We start from the raw sequence: 15,182 nt of genomic DNA, 5'->3' as shown, positions 1-15,182 counted from the left end.
TCAGGATAGGCATTTTCAAATTGTATCAGGTCTTGTCCAAAAAAGCTGCCCATACCTGATGCAAGAAAAAATAACCCTATAATCCAACATAAACAATGCCTTACTAAATGGTGATAATAAATGTTCATAAGAATTATATTTTATAAAACTATAGATTGTGTTGTACATAACACAAACTTAAAAAAAGAAAACAACACATGTAAAAGAATTTTATACTTATTTTCTAATAATACAAGACAAACTAAAGTACACATCAAATTTACAATTGTAATTATACATCAAATTAAAATATACATCACAACACTATATGCAAAACAGTATAATAAATATATTATACATTTAAACAATAAATAACTTATGAAAATTATCTGTGATTTGTGCATTATATTTAATAAATATAGTTAAAACAATTTATGTAATGTAAATATGATTTTAAATGAGTAGTATGTATTTCATAAGTATCAAAAGCTAAGAAAAACAAAATAAAACAAACAGCATGCCATATGACCTACAACTTATGATATTAAAAAAAATATTTAATCAATCTTGCCTATTAGTCCATTCTTTATATAAGTAATTAAAAACATATATATAATTTTATTTTTTGTTTTAATATAAACATTTTTTATTCTATTTCACCAAAGATGGTTAAAGAACATTATTTTGTAAAAAATTTATTTTATGACTAACGTAATTTGTAAAATTAGGAAGAAATATGAATTTTTATTTATAGTACATATTTTTTAGGGAAAATAGAAGTATTAGTTTTTTATAAAATTTTGTAGAAAAGTTGGCAATTATGGTTAACGGTTAACAGTTAATATATTAACTTTCATTATGATAACCATTTTTGGTCTGTTAGGAATGGTCCAGGAATCTACTCTACTTTTAAGATTGTAAAAATTATAAAAATTTATCATTTAACAATTAGTCAAAGAAAATAATACATTAAAGTGCACATTCTCAAAAGTAATTTTTGACCAAAATTCAACAATCTCAACAAAAATCTTTTACTGCCAACAAAATTATATATAAAATGATATTTAACCACTGAATATTATTAAAATTTATTTTGTTAACTTTAAAATCTAATCGTTATAGAAAGACTTCTAAAATGCAAAACAGAAACATATTAGTTTTAACTATAAAAAAAGTATGCAAAATATAGATCTATACAATTAATTGAGCATATACATACTGAAAGAGAGTTTAAAAAGAATTACACTGACTGTAACTACAGCAAGCTGGGATTAATTTCCATCAGAAAAATAATAATCTTAAAATTACTTATTCTTTCAAAATACTTTAAATTCATAATTTTATTATAACTTTGCACAACAAGAAATCTGAATTTCAGTAGAAATTTATAGGATGGAAAATCTGGATCCAGTAAGCATTTCATATATATAACCTACAACAATTAAAACTTTTTTAAAAGTTAATGCAGTTATTATTAATATGTACAATATATATTGGTAGCCGAGTCTGGCACCAAACATGACGTTCCATCAGGAAAATATATTTAGTCCACTGTTATAAACAATAATTCTTTCTGAGTAAAAGTACTTAAATAACATCTGTGTGCCTTTATTTTATTGTTTTTTTGTTGCTATAAAAAGTAAAAAAGTATTTTTTTTTGTTTTTAGAAAGATATATTTTAAATAAAAATAAAATTAAAAAATGCAAATAACAGCTTGAAGTAGAAAAGGCACCAGTTCTAATAACACTCCATATAAAAGTATAATAAAAAAATGATGAAGGGGTATCGATAAACAAGATGATGCAATCTCATTACTTCCATCCACAAATCACCAATACAGTAAAAAAAGTTCATATACTTTTCAAATTCTGTTAGTAAAATCATTTCATTACCTAGATAACAATTTTAATGTACAAATTTATTTATACTATTTTCATTATGAAACTCGTCAAAATTTGTTGCCAGCAAAATATGAGCCACAAGTAAAATAGTCTACACAAATACACTGTCCAATACCTCACTCTAGAATGAGAAAGATAGTATCCAGATTTTTCAAGAAGGAAAAGATCGGAAAGGATAATAATTACTGTTACCTGCTCTTTTCTTGCACGATTAGTTCACTGAATATCTTAGCATTAATTAATATTAATTACCTGATAAAAATAAAGGTATCAAAATGTAATTTTTTACATTATCAGAAATGCCAAACAGGTTGACTGTTTCGAGCCTCTGCAGACTGTCAAATGTCCATTCAGAACAAATCAATTTTTATAGCATATCTATTCCATAGTTTTACACTAACTGTTAAAGGAACAGATCTGTTATATTATTTTTAAAGGACAATTAATTTTGTTATCATCATACAATTAATTTGTATCGTGACATAATTTCCATTGAAATTTAAAATTAGTTACTAGTTATTAAAAAAAAAATTGTAGTTATAAAATTTAGCTGATGAGTATAAAAATTATATTAGTTTTCATTTAAACTTTTGGGCCAACATAATAACAGTTAATTTAATTTAACATACTACAGTCAGTTCTGGTACAACTGTACATTACTAATTAATGATAAAACAGAATAAAAATTAAATATGATCTCAATTATGAATATACATCTGGAATTTTTAGGTCGTATGAGTAAAATAAATGAACTATTCTGCCAGTTAACTAACAGTGATAAAATATATAAAAAGCTCACTACTTCTCAACAGTAGATCAAAGAAGAATCAGAAAAGTTTTTTTAAATGCTCCAACTATTAGTTGGAGAAATGGCCAAAATGCCCCTGGTCACTTTAACAATCAGTGACCAGGGGCATTTTGGTCATTTCTTTGCTGCTATTTTGGCAGCAAAGAATACAAGAATTCAGTTTTTTGGTTACCCGAAAAAACAGTACAACCTAACAATTTCACTTTACAAAGTAATTTTAGAATTATCAGTACTTTAATACAATTCCATAACTTATAAAATTACCAGTTACCAACACTGACTTTGTATTTTTATTTTAAATCTATTTTCCTTTAGTTAAACAAAAGAAATTAGTGCAGACAAAATTTATAAAATATTTTAAACCAGTTTTTTTTCTAAATATCCTAAATGAGGCAGAAACTGTAATGCATAACAATTTTACAGTAACTATATGCTTTTAGACTTAATTTCCTACATTTTCCAAGAAGAATGAGATGATTATGATGCATTTTTAAGGCTAGTTGTCCTTCCAAATGCCAACTTTCTATCAATAGTAATTTATTAATTTGCAGGTGATGCACAATATCACAAGCTGGAGTTATTTAAATGGCATCTGTGTTAACAAGCTCCTGTATATGTTTCTGTATACTGAATATTAACTAAAACGTAATATATCCATAAGTGTTTAAAGTACAAACAAAAGTTACTTATTATTCCTGTCTAATCATACATTTATTTCATAAAAAAAATTCTATGTAAATTAGACTTTTCACAACACTTGTTTTGGTAACATTCATCCTCCATAAAGCTTCCTTCTATATGCAGGATTTCATCAAATTCAACAAAAAATTTGAAATAAAAAATTATATGTTAACTAATTATATTACAACACCTTAAACACATTTGGATTATGATATGTGTGTAATGCATTTAAGTTATAAATGATTATCTAAGTGAAAAAGTAGAGGATTAACAGATTTAACTTTAAATCAAACCATCTTTATAAATTTCATATACTGAAAATGTAACAAACAATTTTATGTTTAGAAAAAATGTTGTGAATTTTAATGCATTAGAAAAAATAAGTTTTAATGCTATCTTATAACTTAATTTATAAATTAAAATAATAAAATATAACAATAAATTTAAAATGCTGTATTTACAGTAAGCAAGTAACAAATTTTATATGGACATATTTAAAATTTAACACTTTTTGTACTGTTAAATATTATATTATTAAATTTAAAAGCCCATTTCCAATCATTCTCTTCACACCGTAAATATATAAAAATATGCATCTAATAAAAAAAATATATGTTTTTATTTTATTTTAATATTTTTATGAAATATTCACTTCATTTAAAAGCTTTGAAATTTGTTAACTCTAATATATTACAAATTACTTCTTAATTAAAATAACACATTGCAAGTGAGGGCAATAATTTTTTAAGGCGATATACAATTTTAGACCAAATATACATGAAATAATGTTAAACATTTTTGAAAGAAAATCATTTTCAACAAATTTAAACAAATGATTTGATTCAAATTAAATATAGTTATCTTTTATTTTTTTTTTGGAGAAATCCGGTATAAAAATAATAATCCATCATAAAGTCATGATAAAAAAACAATGTAATATAGCAATTAACTGCAGTTACCGAGCAATGATAGTTGATGTACAATACATTGATATATCAATGGTAATGGATGTACTGGATTTATTGTATTTAATGCTCCTGTCTGGCTAATTAGTAATTTCATTTAGCTAATAACATTTCAATTACCTGGGGAAAATAATGATACTGAAAGAGATTTAGAATATGATAACGTGGTAATAATTTTAGGTTCTCCTCTAGTTATCCTGCAGCACCTATTTGAAGAGCCTGCTGCAGAGATTCAACAGTTGCAACCTTTGACATGGATTGAAACTGGCAGTTTTGAACCTCTCCCAGCTGCATCTCTGTTTGATGATCCAATTGAGACCCAATATTTAAGTTCGATTGAAGGATTTTCAAGGTATGTACCCGATTATTTATTTGATCAAATGGCCACTGCCACAAGTAGATTAGTCATAGAAAAACTGGAATTCCTAAGAAGGTAGCTAACTCTTAGCGAAATGAAAAAGTTTATTGACATAACCATCATTATGGGTTATTTGAAATTTCCAAGAATAAGAATGTACTGGGTGAAAAAAACTAGGGTACCACTGATTGCAGATCAGATGACCCGAAATCATTATTTTCAAATAAGAGGTACTTTAAGATGCCGTGAATATAATGTTGTAGATGTAGTGGAAATACAACAGGATAAATTTTGGAAGGCTCATAAGTTATTCGACTGCATAAGAAATGCATATTTGTGTAATCCCCAAAGCTGTAATTTATAAATTACAGCAAATGATCCCATTTTGGTCATGTAGCTGCTTGTCAATACTTAAAACTAAAACCAAACCCATGTGGCCTTAAAAACTTTGTATGTTGTGCATCCTATGAGCTTCGCTTGTACGTTTTTATGTACGAGGGCAAAGGGAGTGAAATTAAATCAAATATTGATGTCATCCATTTGGATGTTGGAGGGAAAACAGTAATGAAACTTGTTCAAACTTTGCCAAACGGTTGCAATATTTATGTTGAGAGATTTTTTTACATCAATTCCTCTGTTAGATAATTTATTTGCCAAAGGATTTCATTGCACTCCTTTAAAAAAGTGTAGTGCCTTGTTCTATTATCAAATGGTTTGATAACAAGACCTTTCTAATAGCATCGAATATTCATGGAATTGCTCCAATTGATAAAGTCCAACGTTATTGCAAAACTACAAAGGAATATATTGATGTAGATTGTCTGCTGCCAATAGGTAATTACAAACATGGGAGGAGTGGTTCTCCTTGACCGGTTGATATTATTTTACAGAATATGTGCACAAAAAAAATTGATAGTAAGTGTATGTTTTCATTTTACTGATTTTGTGATAGTTTCATCATGGATTGAATGGAGAAGATATATTATAGCTAACAGTACACGTACACTACGTTGACTAGACCTTCTTGATTTCCGTCCAGAAATTGCTCTAGCCTTACTTAACCATTGTAATTATGATGTGGGTAGTGAACCAGAAGAGCCATTACAAAAAAAAACAAAAAGTAGTTCCCTTGCCTTCAGAAGAAAAACGGAAAAAAGGTGCATTACACATGTTTGAGATACCACCTAATGTTAAACCACGAAGATGTCAATTCCCAGGATGTGAAAGTCAAAAATGTAGAATTAAACATACGACTTGTAATGTCTTTTTATGGTTGAACACAAACTGAACCTTTAAAAAACTTTCATGAACTTTAAAAAAATCAATTTAGTTTATATGTGCAAGTACTAAATTTTGTTTGTGAAGAGACCTAATGTAACCAAATGGTTACATGCCCTTTTACAGTCTGAATAAAAAAATTCAAAAATAAGTGTCTCTATGGCTTTTTTAATTCTTTTTAACCCATTTATCCATAAACAAAAGTAATTAAAAAAATCCTTGGGTTTGAGGGATTATAAACAAAAAAATATGTAAGCCATACCACTGGTTACAATGGGTCTCATGAGGTTAAATAATCCTATATAACAACAATGTAAACTCGCAATTTTCTTAACTAAAGTACTGTTTTGCATTTGGGAGTTTACAAGAGGAACAGTTTTTTGGCTATGTTTATATTGCTTTCTTTACAGTTTTAAATAATTATTTTATAAAATATATTTTTTATCTCATTTTTTATGATTACTAGTGGTTTTGTATTGTCTATGTTACACATTTTAAGTTTTTTCTTGAAATTTGTGCATTTTGTACTATTGTTGTTGAGTAGAACATAACCTCTAAGATAACAGTAGTTGTCTATTTATAAGTTAGGTTTCAACATTTTGATTTTTTTTTTAATTTTAGTGAGACAATAACAAATTAAATGTGACAATGTATACTAAAATTGCTTGGTTCTACGCTTATAAGGGTAAGTTAAATTTTTAATTTTTAACAGAGGGTGATATTTCTTCTATTTTAAAAATTATTTACATAATTATTAAAAAAAAAAATTATTAATTAAATGTCCATGCATTAAACATATATATATATATATTACATACTAACTTCCATAATTTTTTATCTTAAATGGGTGGTGTTTTATAGGATAAATTATTAAATTTGGATTTTAAATTATTTCAAATTAATGAAATCAATGATGAGCATAAACAAGAATATAACAAAATAAAACTAAAATAATAATAATAATAATGATAAGAATTAAAAATTACATAGACATTACAACAAAAAATAATTTTTCATGATTTTCTAAGACTGTACGATACACTAAAGGACCAGGTAATTACTGGACAGAATAAATATCACTCACAAAAACTAACTACAATTATGTAATTAAGTGTGCAGGGAAGTGAAACTATGCCTGTTGTGGATTAGAGATTTCATCAGAACAAAAATATTTTCTCAATATTACCTAAATAAAAAAAATTACATGAGGGGAAATTATATGATTGATTTTTTTTTGAAAATACTAGCAAAATTTATTTTCAACACCTATTCATTATGCTTTCAAAAAAGCAGAAGTTTTAATCCTTATAATGTAACCTTTTGATAAATTAAAATAGAAAATTTGTTGCTTTTTATTTTCACTTGCTTTCTGATGGAATATTGCTAAAATATTACTTTCAATTCACCTACATAAAGATTTAAAACAATCATTTTTATGGTATACGGCATTCAATGATTGGAAAAAACTAAATAAAATTTTTATCTAGTTGTAAAATTTACAAATTATCAAGAATTGATATGGTCACAAGTTGAATTGGATTGGAAACCAGAACCTTTAGTTTAATAATCAGTAACCCTACTGATGGACCTGGAAAAGCAGTTTATTATATTTAAAAATGTAATACTGCTAGAAAAAAATTTACGATTTGAAGAAATCTGCATTCCATGTAAGAAAAAAGATTTTAATCATTTCAAAAATATATAACAATTAAATAGTATAAACTGATTATATTAAACAGTAAGTCCTGACATGCAATGTGTTAATATAATTTAAACTGTTATAGGTATTGGCATTTGAGTTGTCACAATGGTAAGGAGTTTAACAACTAGTCATCTCTAAACACGGGGCATAACACAGGGCAGAGTGCAAACACTGAAATCTTTGTCATATCGACACTAATGCCTGTTAGCTATTAATTTGTTTTGTCTGGCCACTAATATACCCAATGTTTCTAGATCGCTAGTAGTGATTTGTGCCAACTGAACAGCCTAGTACTATAATAAATATCTGGCTTATCTAATTCATAAATAATCTAGATATCTCTTAACTGTGCAAATTTCACTCACACGTATATACAGGCAGGTTTAAAAAAAATTTCAAGGAGACAAAAAAATCTATATCAGCAGAAAAATCTAGCTTCTAAAAACAACTGGTCGTTGAATTTTTAATTACTGATGTTAAATTAACAAATATTATGTCATTATGCAACAAAATTTATAAAATTAATTAAAGATATTAATGCTACAAAAAAGTTTCTCACAAATACCACTCATACATTTAATGTTATGAGAAGAAAATGCAGTCGTATTTTACTTTATATAAATTAGTTATCTCCTAGATTATATTTTAATATTATCATTATATTTATAATCATCTTATAGTTTATATATAAATATTCCTATACATTTTAAATTATTTTCATAACATAATTAGTGTTAGTTCATCCAAACTGAACTGATTTTCTTATCTAAATTCAAATAAGAAATAACTTTACCAATTTATAAATAATATTTTTATTTCATTTACACAAGGGTAACGAAAAAGTTTATAATAATAAATGATTTTAATTTATTTATTAATAAATATTTTAAATATAGATAACATATTACTAATTATAATCTATTAAAATATTAACTAATTTAAAAATGAAAAAAAGCAAAATAATATTACATAACCTACACATTACATTCAATTCTTTTTCTTTTTTAATAAAATGCTTAAAAATATTCTAAAAATGTACAAAATATACAATTAAATAAACAAACTTGTTTGTTAAAAGTGAATGTAATTAATTAATCAATTTATTTATATAATATAAGCATAACACAATATTTTTTCCATTTTTCTAATTTAAGTTTAATGGTATAACAAATAACTACTTAAATATTCAGTCAATTCTTGATGATATATTAAAGTGCAATCATTGGTTCATAAAGTTCCAAAGTCATGACAAAATCATAAAACTCTTTATGCAGAAAATTTAGATAAGAATTTACAGAGTCAACATAAATTATTCAGTGCACTTTAGGGATTAATAAAAAATGAACAAACTATGTAGCATGTGTTGATTTTTTCAAACATTAGTGTAGGTATTAGCTACTAATACTGACCTTGAATGAAATTCTGGCGCAACGTAATGACACGGAGGATTGTCAATTGAGCAAAGGCTACTTTGCAGGAGAAAGCAATGTGTGTACTATGACTTCATGAAAGAAGATCTGTTATTACTGTTAGTGGATATTTTCATTTAGAGTACAGCCATGATCCTCCTAATAAAGACTTGCAAACACTGGTGTCAGCAATCTGAGGATACAGTAAGTGTAGTACACAAAACAGATGCTGGCGACCTCCTTTCTCCAAGGAAGTTGTGAATTGAGTGAGAAGCCTGGGTAAATAGACTCAACGTATGAGTTTAGAACTGGGAATACTGTAATCAACAACTGTGAAGGTTTTATGCAAGCACCTAAAACTTCATGCATACAAAATACAGTTGGTGCATGCAACTGAAGATGGCAATAAACTAAGCTTTACAATTTTGCTGTGGACATTCTTGATAAAGTAAATGAAGATAATGCATTTTTAGAAAAGTAATCGTTTCTAACGTAGTTAGTTATCTTCTATGTTTCTGGTCAAATTAACTGTCATAATTGTTGGATTTTAGGTACCGCGAATCTTCATGCTTTTTGACAAACATGTGGTACACTGAAGATTAACATTTGGTGAGCATTGACAGCTTATGAAGTGATTGGACCATTCTTCCTCACCGAGCCAGTGGTTACTGGTTATTTAGACATGTTAAAGGAGTACGCAGTAGTATAAGTGGGACATTGGCAATAAAACATTACTCCCAACAAGGTGGTGCATCACCACACTGGGGTTTACATTTAGGGCCTACCTACATGAACGTTTCCTCAATGTTGGATTGGCCGTGATGGATTGATCTCTGATATTATGCCACTCAATTTCTTTCTTTGGGGGTTCGTCAAAGAAAACAATGTTCTGAATGTGTACACAACAAAGGTTGTCAACATTAGTATTCTTCATCAATATTCTTCGTAATGTGTGGCGTGAAATTGAATACTGCCTAGACATTTCATCTACTACAAAAGGTGGTCATGTGGAATTTCTTTGAAGTTAATAAGTGTTGTAAACAAAACTGTTTGAAATGCACTGTTCAGTAATAAAAGATTCATGTAAGTTCACTGCTTTGTTATCTTTTTATTAACACTAAAATGCGCTGAATAATTTATAATCAACCTGTCTAATTTTCAATTATCTGAAGGATAAATCTGGTGGAGATTACATCAGATTAAATAACCTGTATGTCGAATAATCTGCTTATAAATAATCAAAAATTTACTGTATAAATTTGATAAAAATATGACAAAATTAAGACTACCAGTTCTGTAAAAACACATAGCCAATTATGACTGTTACATATTATACATTACTACAAAAGCTAATAAACAATAATAAAATACTGTGCGAAAAGAAAGGAACAAAAATATAATTTTTGTTTAAAAATTCGTAACAGTTTTATTACAACTGTCATATTCTTTTAGGAGTTTTAAACAAAAATTATTAAGTAATCATCAATTATAAAAATAATTTAGGAACTAAAAGTGGCACAATAAATAGACCAAAATTAGAAACGAATAAATTACAAAAATTTTAAATTCCTTGTGGGATTAAAGCCATTTAAAAATAATTCACACATATATAATCATTACTTAAAAGAAAAGATTATCACATTCTAAGAAATTATTATAATTAGATTATTTATACATCTATGCAATTATTTTATTAATGTAATTAGACAATCCCAAAGTTGGTTTTTTTTTCACCATATACTTGATCAGCTAGTAGATTAAGGAGATTAATTATACATTGAAATATGACAAAATAACATCCAAAGAAAAAATACTATTCTTTGATGAGCATGGCAATTTCAGAATGCTTGGGTTTTATAAAATGACTAACTAGGAGCACAATACTTGCTGGAAGACCAGGTTGACCATTCGATTTAAAATCTATTAGCTGGTTTTCCAGCAAGAAAATCTGGTCATAATTCATTTATTTAACAATGACTATAAAATTTTAATCGTACAGTTTTTTTCTACTTAAATCAAATTTTTAATTTATTTATTTTTATTATTTTAAGTGGCATCGACTGCTACAGTCATTAGCCAATTGTATCCTTCACTCCTGAACTTTGTGTACTAGAAAAAATGGTTTATTGAACAGCTTTAACTGCTGGCAGTTAGCTCACTTTACAGCCCTTTCAACTGCCAGTATGCTACAACTTGGATGAACCAGGTATTCTAGAAGAAACACCAGAATTTATTTATTTTAGTACACCCCTTAAAATTAAATATTCATTTTAAGCAAATACAGATAAGCCAAAGAATTTGAACATTTTTAAAGAAAGAAGTAATATTGAATTTGAAATAAATAAAAATATATTTCAGATTCTGTAGTTAAAATTTTATAGTAACTTTCTTTTATGAACAAAATAATTATTTAACTACCATGTTATGTTGAATAAAAGTTTTTATTTTCATAGATTTTATCATGAAGAAAATAATTCTTTATTGTTAAATTTTACTGAAGGAAAAATGACACGTGAGAAGTCTTACCTGGCAGAAATTCTGATTTTACTGATACAGATAAATGACAACAGTTCAAGAACCAAATCTTACTAAAGATATTGTGTAATTTCAATATCTTAAATTTATTAAACAAATAATAAAAAAAAGACTGTATTGTTCATCTTCAAGGAATATCTTGCTTCAGTCGATATATTACTGTAAAACAACCTTGTTCATAGTAATGTTAAAACGGAAAAATCAATTTATTCATTTTATGACTGATAACATGTAGATTATAAAACATTCCTATATCTACAAAACATAATAATTAACACAATTAACATACAAACAAATTTTTTCCTAAAATAAATTCTAATATATTTAAAATAATATTTCTAGTGCTAAAGGCAAAAATATTAAATTTAAAATATTAAACTCCATTATTATTTTTCTTTTGCTTTTTTTTAACTACTTAAAATTCACTGTTCATTAATGCAATCAATCAGCTTGTAATAGGTGACTTTTAATCCCAGTGCTGAAAATTATCTAACCATGCTGAAAAACAAATATTTTATAAAAGGAATAATAGAAAAGTGAAGAGTATAATAGTGCACTTTCTTCATTTAACTAAATATTATATGGCCCAAAAACATAAAAAAAAAAACCACTGAAACACAAGCGAGATGCAGACCTTGTAACTTATACTTTCAATTTGTTCCCTACAAGGACTAAATGTTAATGAGCAACCTAATTATCACAAAAATTTCTTTACATATTAAATAAAACTGAGTCGCAATAAAACTTATTTGTTCATTACTAAACAGACCTTGGTTTTATTATCAATTATGATTAATAATTTTAACCATAAATAATAAATTAATGTTTTCATAAATTAACTCTTTATTTTTTTTGCAGTTTTCCAGATTTATATATTATAAATTCATATACGGTTAAGTCCTACTTATTATTGAAATAACCAAGGACTAAGTATAAGTAGGATAATATTTCAACAAAACATGATAAATTAATGTAACATGTCACAAAAATAAAAAAATTAAGATTAAGTGCCTAAGAAATTAACAATTAATAATAAAAATGTAATTAAAATTATACACCACAATTTCTGTACTGTTAGGAGAAGACTTTTAGACAATTATTCCATGTTTGGTGAAACAATTTGGGCTGGATTTTTCATAAAAATTTAATATTTTTGAAACTTATTACCACATTTTTGGAAAGAATTATAAACCACATATTGTGCAATTGAATTTAAAACTTTTAGGGACTGCTATTCTAAGTTACCATCACCAAACCCAAATATTTTAAATGTTTTTTATTATTACTGATTACATGTCAAGCAGTCATATGCCACGTGGTCATTTGTCTTAGCAATAATGATGAGAGGGAATGTATTTCACAAAAAAAGTAATAATAAGATGCAAGTTCTCTTGACCGTCGTAATACAATTGCAGTATAAAAAGGTACCAATAATGTCTCAATTATAAGTAATTACATTATTATAGCAAGAAATATAATCTGAATTAAAAAAAAAAAAATTCAGAATTAGATACAATAAAACCCTACTGCCTCAAAATACAGTAGGTTTTCATTATTTTCTATATAAGGTACATTGGTTTCAGTCAATTAATCATGCGCCCAAAAAGATATTTTATTATTGCGGTAGAATATTTTTTGATTGAGCTATGAAACCTGTTTTTCAGTTTCTCAAATTTCTACAGTTGTTCCAGATATGATCAGTGGGAATAATAGCAAATTTTAGATTACTAAAATGTTTACGCACTGTTAGTTTAAACATTCCCCCAATACAATACCAACTTGGTAAGTGGAACTAAGAAAGTAGGGCTTAAATGTAAATAAATACTACTTTTAGTCAGAATAATTAAAATTTAACAATAGTTATACTTTAGAGGTAGAGGACTTAATGCTAAAATTGGTAGGCCTTAATCATGATAAACAATAACTATTTCAAACAGAATTTTAAAAAGGTGTATGGGAAGGGATAAACGGCTATGAACAAAATTAAAAGAGAAATAGGCCATAATTATACATTTTGAAGGCCGATGTCCAGAAACAATGAAATGATTTCAAATGATTGAAAACAGGCCATGCAATCTTAAGTTAATAAAAAAATTATATTAAGCAGCAACATTTTTCATCAGTGTGGATGGACAGAAACTCAAAGAACTGTCAGTATTGTCACTAATAAAAACTGAAGTGATTTGAACTTGTTAATTAAAGCCTCAAGACTGAATAATTAACAAAGTTTTAAAAAAACACAGATTGAAACAGAAAAAAGTAGAAAAGAGAATTACCAATTAATAAGCAAAAATAAATAACTAATAAAAAAAAGAAAAGAAAAAACAGATAAACAAACCATAAGAAATACTAATTACAACTCCAGCTTTAATCTTAGAATTTACATACATATCCATTTTAAATAGCAAACAAAACTAATGAGAATTTCAGTTATTATTTCAGCTAATGTAAAAGTACAATACATCAAACTAAGTCTAAATTTGTGAGAAATATACCAGAGCTAATTTAAGACAAACATTTTTTTTAAAGTTTTTTACGTGCTGACATTTCCTGTTATATAAAGAGGTATAAATACAATTAATTGTATTTAAACAAAGATTCTAAAACATACATATCATCACATTCTTTTTCACAGGTTTTTTCTTTTAAATTTATACTTCTTATTTGCTGTTATAAAAGTAATATATAAATATGTGTTAAAATTCACATGATTCATACTTTATACTTATATTTACAAACAGTACTACTTATAACTACTAATAAATATTTATTACTTACATAGTTCATGAACCTAGGCAATATTTAAGCAACTAACTGTGAGGTATAAAACAAAAAACAAATTAGAATATAATCTGACAGCCATGTATAATGAATAAGGTTAACAAAATTGGAAACTTGAATTTTTCCTCTTAAAAAGACAACTATTTGCGATTAATTAGAAAGTAGAACTAAGAAAACTATAAAATACATTATTTTTAAATAATATCCGTTGTATTTGTGAATTAGTGTCGTTTACCCACTCAAACAGCATGTAGAGTACAATACACAAAGGTAAATAGAGAGCAACTCCGGCAGGTAATTTGAAAAACAAGCAACTATCACAGAGGATGCTTACATGTGTACTTCAAGGATTAAACAAGATGACTTTTATGCTTACTCAAAATTAATGAGAAAATCACAGTTCGTTAAACTTACATCTATGATTTAGTCACAAAAAATGAACCATTTTAATCCCACTCAATGTCTGCTTAGAGTCTTAGAAAAGAGTTCAATCTGCTAACAGATCTGTCCTAAAGACTAGATTCTAGCATCTGAAAATAAAATTATATAAATTTCCAACAATTTTGGTAATTGCTAATTAATTAATAGAGAGCTTATGTATGATAAATAATCATAAATTAATCTAGTTTTCCAATAAGAATCAAAGTAAACACACTGGTGTTATACTCACAACAAACACAATAACACAACCAAAAGAAATTCAAACTAAAATGAAATACTACTAGAATTAAGCTGTATCACAATTAATTTAGAATAATATATTTTTTACATATAAATATTTACA

This window comes from Lycorma delicatula, chromosome 4, assembly GCF_047948215.1.
Source record: "Lycorma delicatula isolate Av1 chromosome 4, ASM4794821v1, whole genome shotgun sequence".
Lineage (NCBI taxonomy): Eukaryota > Metazoa > Arthropoda > Insecta > Hemiptera > Fulgoridae > Lycorma > Lycorma delicatula.
Note: the sequence above shows the minus strand (reverse complement) of the source record.